At 41.9% G+C, this 19,904-nt stretch overlaps 1 protein-coding gene across 2 annotated transcripts in view; it reads right to left on the reverse strand.

Moving 5' to 3' along the window:
- Positions 1-19,904, reverse strand: part of grik4 (glutamate receptor, ionotropic, kainate 4) — a 510,448-nt gene that overhangs the window by 407,927 nt on the left and 82,617 nt on the right. The window lies entirely within an intron of this gene.

The following is a 19,904-nucleotide window of genomic DNA, read 5'->3' on the forward strand; positions in this document are numbered from 1 at the left end:
ATGTGAAAGTACAGCATCTACCATCAGAAAGAGACTGCACAAGCGTAATTTCCGTGGGAGTGGGAGTCTTTGTCCAGGAGTTCTGATGAGTTCTCAAATAATATTTAAGACATTTTAGTGATATTACCTCCAACAACAACATTGTTGAAATGAAGATCGAGTGTCCACAGATATATACACTGATACATTTATTTATATTGGATTACATGAATAGAATTACTTCATTAATAATTAAAAAAAAAACTCATAAACACACATCTGGAACTGTGATTGGTCAAAGCACTCACGGCACACAGTAAACACAGCGACCTGACTGGTCCAAGAGCTCATTTGCATATTGCAGCATTTTGCAGTACTATAAGGCCATTATCACAAAACCAACTGACAGCCCTCCTACACATTGCCGTATTCAATCAGCCAGTATGAAGCGAGCACATACTAAAAATGAGTTCAAATATCTGTACATTAAAACAGCCTCACTAGTGCCTAGTTCTAAGAGCGTGGCCTCAGACCGGCCGGTTAGGCATTGCCTCTGCTGCTCAGCCAGATCCAGCCCGGCAGCTGGAGCCCTCTGCAGCCGAACGCGATGGCCCATATCTTCAGCACTCGGCATATATTACAGACATTAGCCAAGTGGAGGAAGTCGGTGGCTAATAGCATATGAAACAAGCCACAAAGCTTAATTACCCATGGCTCATTTACGCATTTTCTTTCCTTTTAAACTGATATCACCATCCGTGGTGTGTGTTGGTCTCCTGCCATGCAGCTAAGCCGTAGGTTAAGCAACTGGCCCAGGCAATAAGAATGAAAAAAATGCCTTGGCACTGACACAGTGCAAAAAACAATGCATATAGTCCTCACTCTAGTCCCATTATTGCATGAATGGTTTATTTACTCACTGCTTAGGTATTACATAATCATTATTTTACAAGTGTATACCTTTCTATCAGCCTGAATTTTGCCATAGAACTCTATTGACTTGAAATGCAAAACTCTCTTACTGCTCAGTTCTATCTGAGGCTTGTACAAGCATAAGATCATACCACACCAGTAAACGCAGAAACTTAATTGCATCCATACAACCTCCATATTCTACATATTTCTTGCTTTTTAATATGTATATATTTATTTATGATTTATTTATTAATATGCTTAATTATTTATTATTAATATTTGTTTTCTTTGAGGCCCTGCTGCCCTTTTAATGTCGACAAACTCAACAAACCTGACAATACGTTCTTCTGATGGGAAGCTAAAATGGGTTTAGTTATTATTATTATTGTTGTTGTTGTTGTTGTTGTTATTATTATTATTATTATTATTATTACAGCAAACATCATACAACTGCAGCTCAGGTGCTTTCTTGAAAAGGACTTCAGGGTTTTACAGTAATACAGATGCTGCTGCTCCATGGTCTGAAAAACATGCTAGTGTCAAGCAATGAGGCCCCCAGTGTATCTACACTTGCACGAGAAGGTAAGTGAACCCTTTGAAATTATCTGGATTTTTCCATTTATTTCTAGGAAAACGAGGTCTGATTATTATCAAAGTCATAGTTCTAACTAAACTAACAACATACTAACAGCTGTACTGTACTTGTCTTTAATTGAGCACATTGAGTAAACATCCACAGTGCAGGCTAGAAAAAATAAGTGAATCCTCCCGGAATTAGTTTTTAATGAAGGAGGTGCTTTGTCTATGAAATAAAAGCACACAGAGCCTGGTATCTAAGAAATCTGTTTTTTTGGTCAGTGTAAAGCCTGCACTGATGAAAGCAATGGTAAAACACAAAAGATGTAGATGTAGAAATGTATGAAGCTGAAAAAGCTGCAAAAGACATGGACATCAACAATTGTCTACAAATGGAGAAAATTCAGGACTGCTGCTACTCTCCCTAGAAGAGTGGGTGTTCTGTTAAGATTCCTCCAAGAGCACAACGGGTAATCCTGAAAGAGGTGACAAAGTTCACTTACTTTTTTTTTTGCAGCTGTAGACGCTTTTATAAAGGCACTGTTAGATTTGGAAAAAAAACTGTACCTTAGTTTAAACAAAAAAAAAAGTACTTCTTTTCTTTTCTTAGAACTTGAAGTGCTGAGCATTGGTTATATACTTATATATATATACTTATAAGTCATATACTTGAGCTCATTAAGTGGATTTTGATTGGCTGTTACTGAGGTCATATATTAAACTATCTTGGCAGTAAAGCAACAGTGCTGTGCTGAGCTGACTTTATAAATAGCATTTAAATACCGTGCCACACATTTTGCACTGCACTGTGCAGATATCACTGAGTTATATGAATGTGGCTCACTGGTTTTGAACCTATTTATATGGACTGGGGTGTGAATGCAGCATTTTGTAACCTTAATAATGCTTACATGACACGTCAAACACTTTGACATATAATGTAACAGTCTACAGTCCACTGGCAGGCCAAAAATATTGATACAGACCGCAATTACCACAGAATAGCCCCACCAGTTTGTATAGAAGCCCCTATAGAGTAATAGTGTTCAGGGGTTAAAGTGAAAATTTCCCAAAGTTTTCCAATCATATATTGAATTACCAACCCTTCCATTCAGTATTGCTCATGCTGTTAATTTAATTGCTGTAAATCCACCCCCCATCCACAGATTACAGTGCTGTGTAGAGTTAACTTCTAAACCACATGTAACTCAATCATATGAATAAATACATGGTATACAAGGATACAAAACAACTCCTCGCCCTACCCCAATTAGTATGAAAATTTATCCTGTCTTGTCTTGGTTTTTTTGTTTTTTTTAATGTTCCTATTTTTGCCGTCTAGGTTCTGTTATGAAGGGTAGGATGTGACCTAAAATTTGATTAGCTTCAGAGAGATGCTAAACTTCAAAGCTTCACCTTAGCTGTGATTCCTGAGGGTTGCTAATGGATCTGTCGCATGTGCTCAGGATGGAGAAACTTTGGCACTGATTAGCATTCTAAAGGCGCCCTCGACACAATTTGGCAATTTATTTTTTAAATTAAATAATTAGACATGACAGTCATTATATAATACTTTCCTTAATAAAACCTCAGTGCACACTACTGCAAATCAACTCAGCAGTTTTACTCTCCAGGGCATTCGTTTAAAACGCAGCTACTACATTCCTCTTGCAACAACACAGAGCTGACAAAGTAGAAACACTCGCTCTAACAAGTGATCATATCAGTGAGCAAATGATCATATCATGGCAACAAGTGCGCTTTCATTAGGGCCTTGGATTGGCAAGGACCTGACGCTGTGATGCGTATCTCGATACAGGGGTTATGATTTAATACTGGTGTGATTATACTGCAATAGTGAAAAAGCAAGACGATATACTATGATTTTTACATTTGTTCAAATTTTAGAAAAACTGTTATAGTAGAGATGGACCGATTAGTGTTTTTGGGTCTGATACCGATCACCGATTGTCTTTCAGCTCGATTAAAGCATCAGTGGTGAACTGACTGCCTGGCTCTGCTGCTACCCGCATCAGACCAGATATCTGCCTCAAACTTGTTGCCCACCCACCATTACAGACTATGCTGACGTTTACATGGACTCTAACTATTTGCTACTATTATTGTCATTATTATTAGCACCCATAACAATCATCATTACTTTCTTTAATCTATGACTATCAGCGCAAAATGACTATCAGCACACCTGAGCAGAAAAACATGTGTCTAATGTGGTGGAACAGTGACCTTTTTATTATTAATTTATAAATAGTTAAGATGAGTGGAGGCCCCCCCTCCCCCCCTTTTGAGTCTTGGTACCTCCCAAGATTTCTTCCTCCTGCCCTGAAGGAGTTTTTTGTCCTGCTTGTCACTGTCGCCTTTGGAGTTTTTAGGTCTATGTGTTACATTTGCTTGAGCTTTGTCTTCATCTTTGACTGGATTCATGGAAAGCTCTGCTAATCGGCAATGCCACTCAAGGGCTGGATGCCACATGAACCTTTCCAGGCAAACTAGGTAATGCATCATGGTGCAGAGCTTCTGTAATGGTCCTGCATCGTCTTTTAAGATTGAAATTTACTTTTAAATTTTAGAATCAACCACGTTTAAAACACTGTGGAACTCTGAATTCATGCGCAGAACCACACTGTGTTCCCTCAGCTTTCCAACTGTTGCTGCAGTACTTTTGGTCATGGTTAAATGTGACTTGTACTGTTTGCTGTTTTGTCTCTTTGGTGGTATTTGTCCACTCTACTGTGTTCTGATGCTCACTATGCTGGGCTGAGTGATGTACTCATGTATATCCGTTTTTTACTCGCCGTACCCTTCGAGGAGAGTTAGTTTTACACATTCTACAACACTGGCTCTAATGGGGTTCTGTAGCCATACACTCCATAGTTCCATCTAGTGGTTGAACAATGAACTGCAGCGCCCTGTGACCAAGGAGCCTCAGAAAAAGCTGCTGTAATCCTTAACTCGCAAATATTGGCTGATTGGTGCATGAAGTGTGTTTCTGAGAATCGATAGAGTATTGCAGAGCATAACATAACATAACATACTTTCTTACACCTCTACTTCACATGCACAAGCTTTGATCAATGTGCATGTAATAATACGGTCAGTTTCAGATTTCATACTAGGTTATATAGAACTAAAGGTCATTTCAGTAAATACGGTAAAAGGCACCTGAGTTTTAGGTCAAAAACCAGATTTTAAGGTGCATTTAAAAAGCACTTCGGGCTGAATGAGATGAATAGGATGCAGTCAGATATACATGCTAATGTAAACATGCGCAACTCTCCAAAGAGCTTAAGAATGAGCTTCCATGTTTGCTTACCCATCTTTAGCCTCTGTTACGTCTGAGCCAATAAAGGATCATCTTCACAATCTCGAAGCCTTGTGCTATGAGCACACTAAAAGTTCCACTTTCGTTAGATAAGCTCCTAAGCTATTATCATATCAAAGAAGGATAGCACATTTATTACAGTAATCATCTGTCTCACTTACATCTATTGAATACAAGAGCAGGTGTCAACTTTCAATGAAGAACCTTATAAAAGAAAGGGATGAAAAGGAAACCTCGATCTCGAAAATGATAAAAATGATAATGTGTGTGTGTGTGTGTGGGGGGGGGGGCTTTGGAGAGTTCAAATTAGGATGTACTGAGTAACATTTAGAACGTCAGCATAACTTGGTGCTTTAAGCATCTGTCAGTGTAGAAACTGAGGTTTGTTCTTTTTCATGCTTTCTGGATTGAAATTAAAATGCCCTGTCAGGGATCACCCCATCAGTAAGTAAGCAGATGCAGTGTACCATGGAGAAATCTAAGAAAACTAAACAGTAACTAAATGTTAAGTTAAATGCAGAGTTAAAGTAGACAATGTTTATTAGCCATTTATAAAATGATCTATTCAGCCAACAACGTATGTAGTCCAGTGTATAAAATCATGCAGATACTAGGTGAGCATCTTTAGGTAATGCTCAAATCAACCATCAGAATTGAGAAAAAATGGGATCTCAGTGATTTTAAGCGTGGCATGATTGTTTGTTCCAGATGGGCTAGTTTGAGTAATTTTAGAACTGCTGATCTCCTGGGATTTTCAGCTCTACAGTCCCTAGACTTTCCTCCAAACAGTGTAATAAAAAACATCACCTTTTTTGGAGTGAGAAGAATGCACAACACGTTTAACCTTAAGTGGATGAACTACAGCAGCAGGAGACCATGTCAGGTTTCACTTTCAGCCAAGACCAGAAAGCTGAGGCTGCAGTGGGCGCAGGCTTGAAACTAGGCAGTCGGAGAATAACGTAGCCTGGTCTGATAAATTCTGATTTCTGCTGAAGCACAACTATGATAGTCAAAATTTGGCACCAACAACGTGAATCCATGGACCCATTCTGCCTTGTGCTACCCCCTTAAAAAAACCTATGGCTCGCTGGTGGCCCGAAAGTGCTATTACAAACTTCTAGAACCAGAGAACAGCCCCACCAGTTTCTAGATGTTACTTTTTAGTGTTACTGAATAAAACGTTTTGCGTGTAATAAGCCTTGGAGTGTTAAGGGGTTAACAGTGTAAGCTAGTAAAGGTGGCGGAAGGGTCATCTGGATATATTTGGGATGTGGTAGAGCAGGAAATTTGCAGTGTGAAAGATTGAAAGTGGTTCTAAAAAATCAGAATTGTGACCCCAATTATGTCAATCAATGGAATCTCCAAGAATTGTTTCCAACATCTTGTGGAATTCATGCCACGAGGAACTGGAGTTGTTTGGAAAGCTGTATCCAGTATTAGTTTATAGTGTATATAGGTAGCCTTTCAAATTCCTACACACAGCTTTCACCTTTTGTACCAGTATACCTCTCACCCTTACTCACATGTGCTATGCCTTTGTGCTTCTTCTTCAAAACGTTGAAATCTAGTCCTATACCTGTCCTAGTAGGAGACAAGATTTAGTTCTGAAATGTAAGGCACATCAGTGTACATCCAGTATCCGACCTTAGAGAGTTGCAGTCTCGACCCCTTAATCTCAAAGTTGGACTTATGATGATGAGGTCTAACCTTGTAGGACTTGCCTGTGGGCCAGGAGCTTTCTGCTTTGGAAATTGCTTGACTACTACTTTTTCAGCCTTTGTTACACTGCATCTTTCCTGACCAAGAAGCCTGTCAACAGCCATTACTGTAACAGCAGTAACATAAATCACTCGCAGGATAATAAACAGCTAACCACAAGAACATGAAGAGATGTAAACTGACACAGTCATTCATTTATGTCAAACTGAAAGAGCCTCCTACAAAATACTTCTTATTAGAAAGGCCTGGTTCAACTGCTGCACAACCAAAAAGCAAACAGAGTTTTCATATAGAAATGAAAACAAGCTTTTTTGTAGAACCACATATCAAAGGTTTTCCATCATGGAGAACTACCAATTTGTAAACTAGGTAAAGAACCAATTCAGTATTTAAATAATTCCTTGGTCATGGTTTTATATAGAACCATATACCAGCGTATTGTATTAGTATAAAACTTCCAGCATAAAAGTATTTTATGCTGGAAGTTAAACTATGCACACTTTACCAGTTACCAAAGGTTTGCTGCAGTATATCAGAACACAGGTTTATTTACTGTATTTTAGTGCTTGTCCTTAAAGCCAGAATTTTGACTATTACCATAGAGGTTGGTGGGTTTCATCACTAAACATGGCCATGAATTGCCTACTGTAATGGGAGGAGAACATTTGACTGAAATTTAAACAACCTACTAATGACAGATCAGTGGTTTTTACATGGTTGTAAGGATGTGAGATGTGTACTATGTTACAGACCCAAGGCAATCAAAGTGTTATGTCCACTGAAAAGCATGGCAACCTGGTTGCAGCTCATAATCACTGTGAAGCTGTGAGACAGAGGCAAACTGAGACTGGTTTAATGGATTCCTATAAGATTATGGCCATAAACCTATGAGAATTGAGTAAAAACCACTGAATGAACTCATCATCGATCTTGCACAAGATTTATGTCCGCTTCTCAAAGTTATTTTGCTTGTGGGGAACTTGAACTTGGCTCACTCTGATGATGAAAACACAGCAAAACAACGATTTTAAATATGAATGAACTTACTTTCTCTATAGTCACAGCTGTCTATGTCAGTCAAACTGCAGCCAGACCCAATCTCCCTATAGCATATCTGATCAGTCTCACAGCCTCTTTAGTACAGCCATTGTATTAAGAATGCTTACATGGTTAAATGTCTGGATTGTGTGGTTTTCACATTTCACGACTTACAAGGTTACTGGTATTACAGATGTGGATCAATGTAGTGTTAGGAGTTTTGCCCAAGGACTTCTATTGGTGTAGCGCAGCACAGTCACCCAGACTGGGAATCAAACCCCAGTCTCCCACATGGTGTGGTAGCTCACTGGCAGGTAGTGGCCACACCAAACACAACACAAACACAAGAAAATCTCTTGTATATGGTTCTTTAAAAAGGTTCTTTTGCCCTCTTTCTTAAAAAAACGAGCAGGTCTACTTAAAAGTCAATCATTTTCAAGGGTAGTACTCAGAACGAGTGTTCAGGTACTCAATCAGAAACTCCAAGGGTTCGCTGTCAATTAGTGTAGTGCAATAGTAAGATGTTTAGTGGCATCAGTGTCTCTGGCATTGTCCACCTGACTTTTTTTTGAGGATGGTGTTTTTGACCGATAAAGTGGCCATCTCTACTGCTGGTGAGCTAGCAATTAGCTTGATGATGTTAGTTTCATGACAGACTGATCAAAACACTGAATGGAAAAGAGAACCCCCATGGCTGTGTGGATTTGAGGGACACCTAACCATCCTTTCTTGACTGAATAGCATTGCTTGTCTCGGATGCTTGTACTGTATGTTCCTCAGCTGTCAGGCAAGCAATTTTCAATGCTTATCTTGCTGCTGATGATTCTGCGCTAAATGGGAATGTAAATGTCATTTACCAGATGAACGTTTAGCGAACAGCACTGAATTGTAATGATGCCCTTTTTATCCCCCTCACAGGAGGACTGAATTCCTCCCGAGTGGCACCTCAAATCATCTGACACTACTCCAGAAATCACTTGTGCGTCCACAGTTCGAGTGCCTGTGACTTACAGGGAGATTACAGGCCCTGAGATTACAGCGCTGTCTGTTTATACACCCCATGTTAATCAGCACATAAAGGAGTTTACCCCCTACCCAGTATAACAGCTACTCCCAAACCCCACAAAGCATGTGAGTGTTCAGTACAGGAAGCCAGTTTACTACAATCAAAGCAGCGTAGAGGGAGGGGGGGTGGGTGGGGGTTGGAGAGGTGGGTGATAGTCTGTAAGTTTAATTGTCTGGGAAAGATTCCAGATCTCTAATAAAAATCAAAGAGGGCCTTCCATCTGATTATTTCACTAGAAAATGAATATCATAACCTGGGGTGCGTTCGAACCTCCTCGGGTTTGCGGCGGTGGAGGATGGTGGAGATAAACCAAGACTGTCGTTTTCAAAGCTTTTTTGTTCTGCCTCCAAATGCTCCAATTTCTCTTTAAGTAATTGTGGAAGATTAAAGATATGGATCTGTCGAGGGACTTTCACAGAGATGATGCATCAAATGAATATGCATCCCCACTTACAGCCAGTCTGACAGGATCTGGGAAGCAAATACACGTCCAGAGTGAGAGACGGGAGAGAGAGAGAGAGAGATAGAGAGAGAGAGCGAGAGAGAGAGAGAGAGAGAGAGAGAGAGAGAGAGAGAGAGAGGCAGAGAGAAAGCGAGAGAGCGCACAACAGAGAGAGAGAGAGAGACGGAAAGAGACTGCAAAAGTATTAATATTTGAAAGATATGGCAATAAAAAGAGAGAGAGAAAGAAAGAGAGAGAGAGAGAGAGAGGAAGAGAGAGATAGACAGAGAGACACAGAAGAAAGGAGTATTAGACAGACAGAGTGGGCTAGGTGGGTTTCAAGTGGGCATGGGCTCTGAGGGGGTCTGTACATGTGTTTTTACTGGGACCCAGCTGGGCCTCCCAAATGGGACCCATCGTTACAGCACACCATGGTCTCCCATGTGCAGTGTACAACCCAGATGAGGCCAATGTTTAAGGCCTCCTGGTCCCATCACTGACCCTGGTGGGACCTTGGCAGGCATCCAAATGTGTGGCCATACAGGCCCCACATGGGTATGCTATCTGGGCAAAGAGAGAGGGTGAAAGCGAGAGGGTGCACAACGGAGAGAGAGAGAGAGAGAGAGAGAGAGAGAGAGAGAGAGAGAGAGAGAAAGAGAAAACGAAAAAGAAGGAAGGCTGCGAGAAACAGAGAGTATTGGTATCAGAGAGAGAGAGAGAGAGAGAAAGAGAGATAAGGAAACATAATGAAAGACACAGAGAAAGTATTAGAAAAAGAGAAAGCGCGAGAGTGAGAAGGAACCACACTGAAAGTATTAATATTAAAGAGAGAGAGCGAGAAAGAAAACAAGCGAGAGTGAATAAGAGTAAGAGAGAAGGACACAGACGGAGAGAGACACAAGGACGTAGTATGTGTGTGAGAGAGAGAGAGAGAGAGAGAGAGAGAGAGAGAGAGAGAGAAGGGGGGAAACGTAGTGATGAGACTGAGCTCAGTATCCTCAGTTACTCAGCAAGCCCTTAAGTGTGCACTTCCTACTAAGCATATAGAGAGAGGGAGGGAGAGGGAGAGAGAGAGAGGGAGAGAGAGAGAGAGAGAGAGGAGAGAGAGAGAGAGAGAAGGGGGGAAACGTAGTGATGAGACTGAGCTCAGTATCCTCAGTTACTCAGCAAGCCCTTAAGTGTGCACTTCCTACTAAGCATATAGAGAGAGGGAGGGAGAGGGAGAGGGAGAGGGAGAGAGAGAGAGAGAGGGAGAGAGAGAGAGAGAGGGAGAGAGAGGGAGAGTGCTGAAGCAGGGCAGCTGAGTCCTCAGTCTGACCTGCTGCAGCTTAGCTATAAGGAGACCTTCCTCTCTCGCTCTTACCACACTACATCAGATGACTGGAGCAGCTCAGTATTCATTGCACATTCACAGAAGACAAAAGCCGCTCCTCCAGCCAGCAGCCAGGGCCGAGCGGACGGAGCGAAGCGGAGCAGAGCGGCGTTGTAAAGTGAGAGCACGGAGGGAGAAATTAAAGGAGGTGTACTGCATAATATACTGCGAGAAACCCGGCGCACTCTGACGATGTTCTACAAGACCACTGAGAAAATGTTCCGCATCAGTCTTGCATATTAAATGGGCACTGTTTCCACTGCGTGGTATGCCTTTTTTTTTTTTTTTTTACTTACACATATCCATTCCAGATTCTTAAAATCTTCAAAGTCGGTCAAAGTCCATGTTTTAGCACGGGCATAATTAGATCTCCTTTTCACATTTATTCTGAAGGACACTGAAGCAGAGGTAAGCCAGGCTAAGACTGAGTATTTAATATGATCACATACACTTACTTTATGCTTGTACAGGTATCCACACTGAGGGGGCTGTTTCCTCCAATCGTGGCTTAACCAGCAAGCTGATTGGCCCCTTGTGCTGATGGGCGGGACTTTTTGCTGTGCTGAGCATTACGAGAACTCCCATTCATATTTCAACCAGTGGCCAGTCTCCTCTTGTATAACGTCTCTGGTACAGATCACCTTGAGATGAGACCGCATCTCTTTCATTTTCTACAGTCTGCAGTGTTTGGGTGCACATGACCTGACAATTTTGACCCGTTAAAAACTGCCTACACAAAGGTAGTGGGTGGAGATACTCAGATGTGGATGTGTAATTTGAATGTGCCTGGGTGTGTGTAAGCACTGGAGAAGTGAGCTTGTCCATAAAATGTTAACTTTCCAAGCATATTTTTGTACATTAATTAGATGATACACTATATGTCCAAATGTTTATGGACACCCCTTTTAATGAATGCATTCAGCTCCTCAAAGTTGCACCCATTTTTCACACAGATGTGCAAATGCACAAACTCCTCCTGTGTAGTCCCTGTAGAAAAGTATTGCCAATACAATAGGCCTCTCTGAAGCAGATAAACATGAACCTATTGGCACCCTGCCTAATGTCATGCATGGGCTAGAGGGGTATAAAGCCACCCAGCATTGAGCTGTGGAGCAGTGGGGCTGTATTTTTTTTTTAGGAATGATGGTGGTGCTCCATCCAATACTTTTGGGATGAGTTGGGGAGCTGGGGAAAAGGTAGGGTGGTGATTATCCAGCATCATGGAGTTCCTGATAGTCAAGTGCAGACCTTTTTAGACCTATTTAGTACGGGAATTCTCCGCCGTGCTGATAGCCACTGTGTACATACCATCTAGCGCTAGTGCTAATGCTAATGCTAAGGAGGCACTATGGGAACTGCATGGGGCCATCAGCGATCTGCAGACCAAACAACCAGACGGACTGTTCATTGTCGCCAGAGATTTCAACCACGCTAATCTCCAGTCAGTCCTCCCTAAATTCCATCAACATGTGGACTTTGCAACGAGAGGAGCGAACGCGCTGGACCTTGTTTACACAAACATCCCCAGTGCGTACCGGGCGGAGCTCTGCCCCCACCTCGCGTTCTTGGACCACATGTCTGTGTGGCTGAGTCCAGCATACACACCTCTCATCAGACGCTCCAGACCAGTTTAGAAGCAGGTGAAAACCTGGCCGGCAGGAGCCATCTCTGCCCTTCAGGACTGTTTTGAGTGCACTGCATGGGACATGTTCAGGGAGGCTGCAACTGAAGGCGACTACCGTCCCGTTGCTCTCACGCCCATCATCATGAAGTGATTCGAGCGGCTAGTCATGGGGAACATCAAGACCCAACTGCCCTCTTCATTGGACCCCCTGCAATTTGCATATCGTCCCAACCCCTCCACGGACGATGCCATCACCACCACCCTTCATCTCTCCCTTACCCACCTGAAGAGGAAGGACACCTACATCAGAATGCTGTTCATAGACTTCAGTTCAGCATTCAACACCATCATCCCACAGAATCTCACCAGGAAGTTAAGCTTGCTGGGCCTCAACACCCCCCTCTGCAACTGGATCCTGGACTTCCTGACAGGGAGGCCCCAGTTAGTCCGGTTCGGGGACAGCAGCTCCAGCACCATCACAATGAACACTGGGGCACCCCAGGGCAGTGTACTGAGTCCTCTGCTGTTCACCCTGCTGACTCATGACTGTGTTGCGAAACACAGTTCTAACAGCATTATAAAGTTCACCGATGACACAACTGTGCTGGGTCTCATCAGCAAAGGCAACAAGTGAGCAGACAGAGAGGAGGTGCAGCAGCTGACAGACTGGTGTACAGTCAACAACCTTCACTGGAATGTAGAAAAGACCAAGGAAATGGTTGTTGACTTCAGGAAAACAAGACACGACCACTCTCCGCTCAACATCAACGGCTCCTCTGTGGAGATCGTTAAGAGCACCAAGTTCCTTGGTGTCCACCTAGCGGAGAACCTCACCTGGTCCCTGAACACCAGCTCTACAGCCAAGAAAGCCCAGCAGTGTCTCTATTTCCTCCTGAAGCTGAGAAAGGCCCGTCTCCCTCCACCCATCCTCACCCTCTTCTATAAAGGGACCATAGAGAGCATCCTAAGCAGCTGAATCACTGCCTGGTTTGGGACCTGCACAGCCTCTGACCGCAAGACCCTCCAACGCATTGTGAGGACAGCTGAGAGGATCATCGGAGTCTCTCTCCCCTCCGTCATGGACATTTACACTGCCCGCTGCATGCGCAAAGCAACCAGCATTGTGGAGGACTCCACCCACCCTTCACACAGACTGTTCTCCCTCCATCAGGAAGAAGGTACCGCAGCATCCGGTCCAACACGACCAGACTCTGCAATAGCTTCTTCCCCCAAGCCATCAGACTTCTCAACTCAACTCAACTTCTGAACTGATGTCTTTTCTGTTACATGCACACTCTCTCTCTCTCTCTCTCTCTCTCTCCAACCATTTACCCCAGATAAAATGGGAAGCATTTTTGCACAAAGCATTTGCACTAATAACCTTCCTACCTCACTGGACTCAATATTTATTACACACTGCATAATTTGCACACTACCCCTAATTATTTATTATTCTCTGTCTGTACTGTGTTGTGTTGTCTGTCCGCACTTGTATTGTGTTGCACTTGTGTTTTGTATGCACTGTCTATGTTGCACCATGGTCCTGGAGGAACGTTGTTTCGTTTCACTGTGTACTCTGTGTGTAGTTGAAATAACAATAAAACCCACTTGTCTTGACTTGACTTCAACAATCAAATCCTCGCAGCAATGCTCCAAAACATTGTAGAAAGCCTTTCCCCCAGTCAGTAGAGACTGTTACTTCAACAAAAGCAGGATAAACTCTTTTTAATAGCCTAGATTTCAGAAGAACCAACAAATAAGCAGGTGTCCCAATACTTTTGTCCTTATAACATATTTCTGCTAGTCCTGCAGTACATCTAGAACGCCTTGCGAATAACTAGTTTTAAGGGGACTTCCATCATTTAACGCTTTAAGCTTTCAGAAAAGAAAATGTTAACAGCCATAATGGGCCAATTTTACTACCGCAATAAATAACATATTTATGACCGCATTAGATGTTCCCCTTGATAAGAATAAGAAGAGGTTATTACAGTAGCTTAGTGATCACAATTACCCATTTCTCACAAGATGGGCATGCTGTATTTAGATGAAATCTGCAATAACTAATGAAATAAATTTCAGCAATGTTATACTTGACAAATACCATCTACTGTATGTATTATTCAGATAAAGCGCTGCATCTTCAGTTGCTTTAGGGCATGCATTAAAATCTACACAATTAGTGCAGAGCAAATATTATCTCTGAAAAGTAGCCTGCTAAAATGCAAGCCTGGTGCTTGCTCATTTTAGACCACTTGCAAGAGCAATGGGGTTCGAGCGTGTCTCAAAGTCCAGGCTGCGGGGAATTAAAACAGGCTTACTGGTTTGTGTTTTGGAAAGATGTTCAATATTCGGGGGATGCTGCGCGTTTGATATTTGATTAATACCAGGCTGAACGTCTATGATCAGTCAAGGATTTGATCATTAAAACTACCCTCAGGACGGTGCAGTGGGTTCACTCTGCAGTTCACCAAAGAGAAAAACGCAATTGCAAGACTCCCAAGAAGACATCAAGGTCAGAGTCGCCAAAGGGATTTCTAAATAAGTACGAGTAATGCTCAGATGGGGGAGGAGGGGGGGGGATTTCATGCTATGAGACACAGTGTAAAAGGTTTTGGGTAGGGTTGACTCTAGGCTATAGCATGCCCTAGGAAGGTATGTAGTTTTGTAGCTCCTCGTTAATGCTCACACTGGTGAAAGATGGAAGGCGGGGCAGGTAATCAGAGCCACGCGTTAAATCAGTGACACCGATTGGTTTTATGGCCAGGGGACTTGTTGATTACAGGGGAGGTGCTTTTATGTAATTATTTATTTATTTATTTATTTATTCATTTATTTTAATTGATTGTCACAGTTGTCTCTTTCAGGAATATCAAATGACTGTTGCTAGCAGTGAAAAGCACAGCAGTTTACAAAAGGACGCCTGATATTACAGGCATTTACAGCTGAAAGTATAACATTATCTGTACTGTGGATTCACAAGGCATGCTGCATCTCAGCTCCTGTGCCCCATCCCACCATTTCTCCATCCATGTGGTTGGTACTGAACTGTACTGAGTAACACCACCAGTACCTCTGGATTAGAGTGTAAGCGAAACTCAATCACTGGTACAGTGGATGAGACACAGCAGTGCTGCTGGAGTTTTTAAACGCTGTGTCCACTGACTGTCCACTCTATGAGACACTCCTACCTAGTTGCTCCATCTTGTAGATGTAAAGTCAGAGACAGAAGCCCATCTGTTGCTGCTCAGTTTGTGCTGGTCATCCTATAGTCCATCATCAGTGGTCAAAGGACGCTGCCCACAGAACAGTGTTGGCGCTGAGGTGTTTAAAACCATCGTACCACTTGTACCAGCGCAACATACACTAACACACCAACACCATGTCAGTGTCACTGCAGTGCTGAGAATGACCCACCACTGTAATAATAATAGTTGCTCTGTGGTGGTCCTGTGGGGTCCTGACCACTAAAGGGTACAGGGTAAAACGAGGCAAACTAAGTATGCAGAGAAACAGATGAACTACTTACACACACACACACACACACACACACATCTAAATATATACACACACACACACACACACACACACACACACACATACACACACACCGCACTGATACACTCATTAGTATTGAACTCAGCAGTATTGAGCTAACCCCAATGAGTCATTTTATTTTTGATAAGCAGCCCCTATTCGTGACACCCCTGACTGATAGATATGGAGCAATATCTGACTAATCAGAGCCCACAGACATGCAGGTGGTCTCGGCTCAAACCGCAGGCCGATGTGAACACAAGAGAGTGCCACTGAGACTTCTCAACTCCATTCCAATGTTTTGGTTGCTTCATGGTTGCTGCCAGGCACTGTTTTGATTTCTTCTCAGCAGCCCCAGCTGTCAAAAACACCAACAACAGCATCCCACTCTCACCCAGCCTCGCAGGTTCCTCCATGCACACACATTTGAGGATCACATATAAAGAAATAAAAAAATATATGAAGTTGAGGAGGAGATGAAGTCTCATTAAAGCAGGGTTTTTTTTTGCAGTAAGATGTTTGCAGATGATGGATTTTTCATCAGGGCTTCAGCCTTTAATGGCTGCACTGCGCATAATGCAGGAACTGTAACAGATAGGATATGAATTTTCTTCAATTACTTGTCTCCCATTTATCCTACAATATTGCAATATGTACCGTCTACCTCTACCTTCAAGATTGTACTACATAAACTAGGGCTGTCATGATTAATCAGCTAAACGGAAACGGGGACAGATGCAGTGGCACGCAAAAGAGCACCCTGAGTAAGGTGAAATGTGGATTTATTCAATAGAAATCTGCACTTTTTTTACAATTTTTTTTTTATTTTCATTGCATTTTTTGCCAACTTGAATGCAAAAATGTTTAAGTAATGTAATGTATTGTAAAAAGTATATATATATATATATATATATATATATATATATATATATATATATATATATATATATATATTAATTATTATTTATGTATTTATTTTTTCAATGAGGAAATAAATAGAAACAGACATGCCCCAACTTTTGCTTACAACAATATAATATATATATTTTTTTTTCCATATTGTGCTTTATGGATTTTATTTTAAAAGGTACTGCATGGTTGCTAGCTCAAATATATGTCAAAAATAATTTCAAATAATATAATTACCATATACCAATACCATATTTAATTAACCACAGAAGTGCTGATTTCCGGATATGGGAATCATGGGCCAATGGCCATGTCCAATATTTTCTCTCTACATACTGTGGGGTCCAAAAGTCTGAGACCACATTCAAAATCTGCATTTTTTGTATTTAAGCCTGTAAATAAACACCAAAAAAATGTGTTTTTTGAAACTAAATGTAAGTTATCATAAGAAAAATAAAGGACCATTTTAATTGATTATTCAAGTTACAGTGTCAAATCTGTGACACTGACCATGGTAACATCTTTGTCTTCTTAAGTCTTCTCTAGGGTCAACTCTAGCCTTTTGGGGGCTCTAAGCAGAGGGCAGTCCCCCAGACTTAATCACTGTAGAGAATTTTAATGTGCAAATACACACAAGACACTCAAAACCCACACTTTTTACTGAACAAAACAGACTGGATGAATAATTAAAAAAACTGTGTGTTTGTTCATTTTAACAATGAATAAAATGTCACTGGGAGTCTACACTGTGTATATATACATATCTGTGTGCAATTTCCTCAGCGCTGTCAGCAGGCATTTTTAGTTGGTGCTCTTACTGGCGATGTGTTGGAGCTGGCTAATCATGTAGTCACAATAAAATACATCACACAATACACACACACACATTGCTAGAAAGCTCAGCTTCTCTAGTGTAACGTGAAATTTAAAGCTTTAAATTTCATCTAAATGACTGATATAGGAGTGTCTACTGAATTTATGCACTGCTGTTACCTCCACTTATAGTAATAATATTTTAGTCTGAAAATAAGCAGCTACATGTCTATGACACGTTATGTAGGCTATAGGCTACGTTACACAATGACTTGCCTAAAGCTGCCAGAAATGCCGCGCCTCTGAGGAGTCTTTTGGTTGTTGGTCTTCTGGATTTGACTTGAGGTGACAGAATTTTTACCCACATATCATTTCACCTGGTTATATATTCACCTGAGGTTATTTTTCGGCCCGTTTTACAGAAGATAAAGAGTCTTTACTGACGCGGGAGCGCGCAGTCCATAAAAACGACTAACATGGTGCATCCATACGGGTCTAAAATCACAGAGAAAGTCTGGTAATAATTACATTACCCCACCTTCCCATGTAAAACTAATCCCATCCAAATAGGCTTTAGACAACATAATCATACAGCAATAACCTAAATGCTGTTAGGGGCTCCCAGGTGGCTGCAGGGCCCTAAGCAGCCGTTTGTGTCACACATTAGGTAAAGCCAGCTCTACTCTTGTTTCTTGAAGTGAAGGTCATGTTTAGACCACTCTCAGGTGGATCTGATCTACTCATTACAGGCTTCTGTGCAAACTCTCGTTGCAGAGAAAAAAAGACACATCACACACGCAAAGGACATTCTGAAATTCATGTTCAATTTGAAAAAATCTTTTCTCTTCCATAAAAAGCAAACATATTAAATGAGAAAGGACTGCTAGTACTTTCATTAGTGGTCTCAGACATTGCCCCCCTCTGATTCTGCCAATACTTAAAGTGATACATCCAAATTTACAAAGCGTAAAAACGGGGACTACTATTACCTGGATTAGCATTATGAAAAAAATATATAAATTGATGAGTAGTCCAGTATCACCTAGTCTGTCTGCTGTTTAATAAATACTAGTGGTGTTAATCTATTGAAAAGGTGAATGATGATCTGTGATTATGATTGTGATTATGATGTAGTTTTTGGGACAGGAGAACAAAAAAATGTGTAGTTTTGAGAACTTTAGCCTCGAACACGACAAAGCGCGGACACTGAAGCTTTAATAGAGAAAATGCTTTGACAACTTAACTTAGCTAAGAGCTAAGAGAAAAGAGGCTGTGTGTGAGACAAAAATTGTGAGGGCTACTTATGAGATTTTATCCATATTTCAGAATAAATTAAGTGTCATCTACCCACTGAGCTCAACAGTAGTGACTTATGTGTTTAGATCGCTCAATAAAACTGCTAATACATCACTAGGCTCTGTAAAGAGAGTGAAGAAGTTGGGGCCAAACTTGGTAAGGTGATTAATTTGCGCTAAAAAAGGTTAACACTTTAAAATTTGCAGATTAATCGTGCACCTTAATGCGTTACCATCAATACAGCATCAATTATTGGTCTAAAATAATAGTGAAATCCAACCATCTATCCAACACTAATACAGCAATTATCTGCCGATATTGACACCATCATGTGTTCCTAATTATTCATTTAATTGAAAAAGACAGCCCTAATTTTAACATGTTGCATAGCATGTGCTAAATATTTTCAATTATTCATAAAGTACAAATTTGCTCAATTACTAATATAATCGACAGTGACAGGCCAGTGACAGAAACTGAATGTCACGTGGTGTGTGCAAACTAGAAAGCCATAAGGACGTGTACGGGACCTGAGCCAGTTCTCCCTGACATTTGGCAGCGTCATCAATCTTCATTCTTAATTCATAGAACAGCACAATAAGCTGTGGCAGAATGGATCCCGGACCGCATTGAGACCAGCAGTCAATCTGCTCTGGGCTGGCAGCCCTGACGCCCGGCGGCGGCGGCTAGCCCTCCAGTAACGAAGGAATACAGTTTACTATCAGCCCATGCCATGACCCCAATTGAAGAGGCAAATTCAATTCAATGCGCAGGAGGCAGGAGAACTTGCAGGGGGGCAGCGGGGGGAGAGCCAAAGCCGGCTGCAGGGGACCGATAAAGCCTTTTCGAAATTCAGCCCTCATCCTCCACACACATCCAACCGAGCCGGGTGGATATGGCCGGATGAGTTACTCGTGTCTATACTACACTACAGTACGCTACAATGCGCCCACGCCGGTGTCAGCTCGGGAGCAGAGAGAGTGGGAAACGTTCACACACACTGGTTGCATGGAGGTCAAACGCAGGTTACCTGGGCTGCGTTCACATTCCACATTACAGAGCTGAAGTGGCGCAAAGTGGCTTCAACTGCGGCAAAGATGTGGTTTCGTCTGAGCTGTCGGCTTGTGTGTAAACACAAGCATCTTTCCAAATCAGATTTGAGTCACCTTTATGGCCTTACTTGCTGCATTCGTCTGTCCCCTCCACTGCACCACTGTTACGCCATTGGTCGCCATTACGTTCATTTGGTCGGTACACCTTCACCGAGATTCTACC

The sequence above is a fragment of the Salminus brasiliensis genome, chromosome 11 (assembly GCF_030463535.1).
Source record: "Salminus brasiliensis chromosome 11, fSalBra1.hap2, whole genome shotgun sequence".
NCBI classification, from domain to species: Eukaryota; Metazoa; Chordata; class Actinopteri; order Characiformes; family Bryconidae; genus Salminus; species Salminus brasiliensis.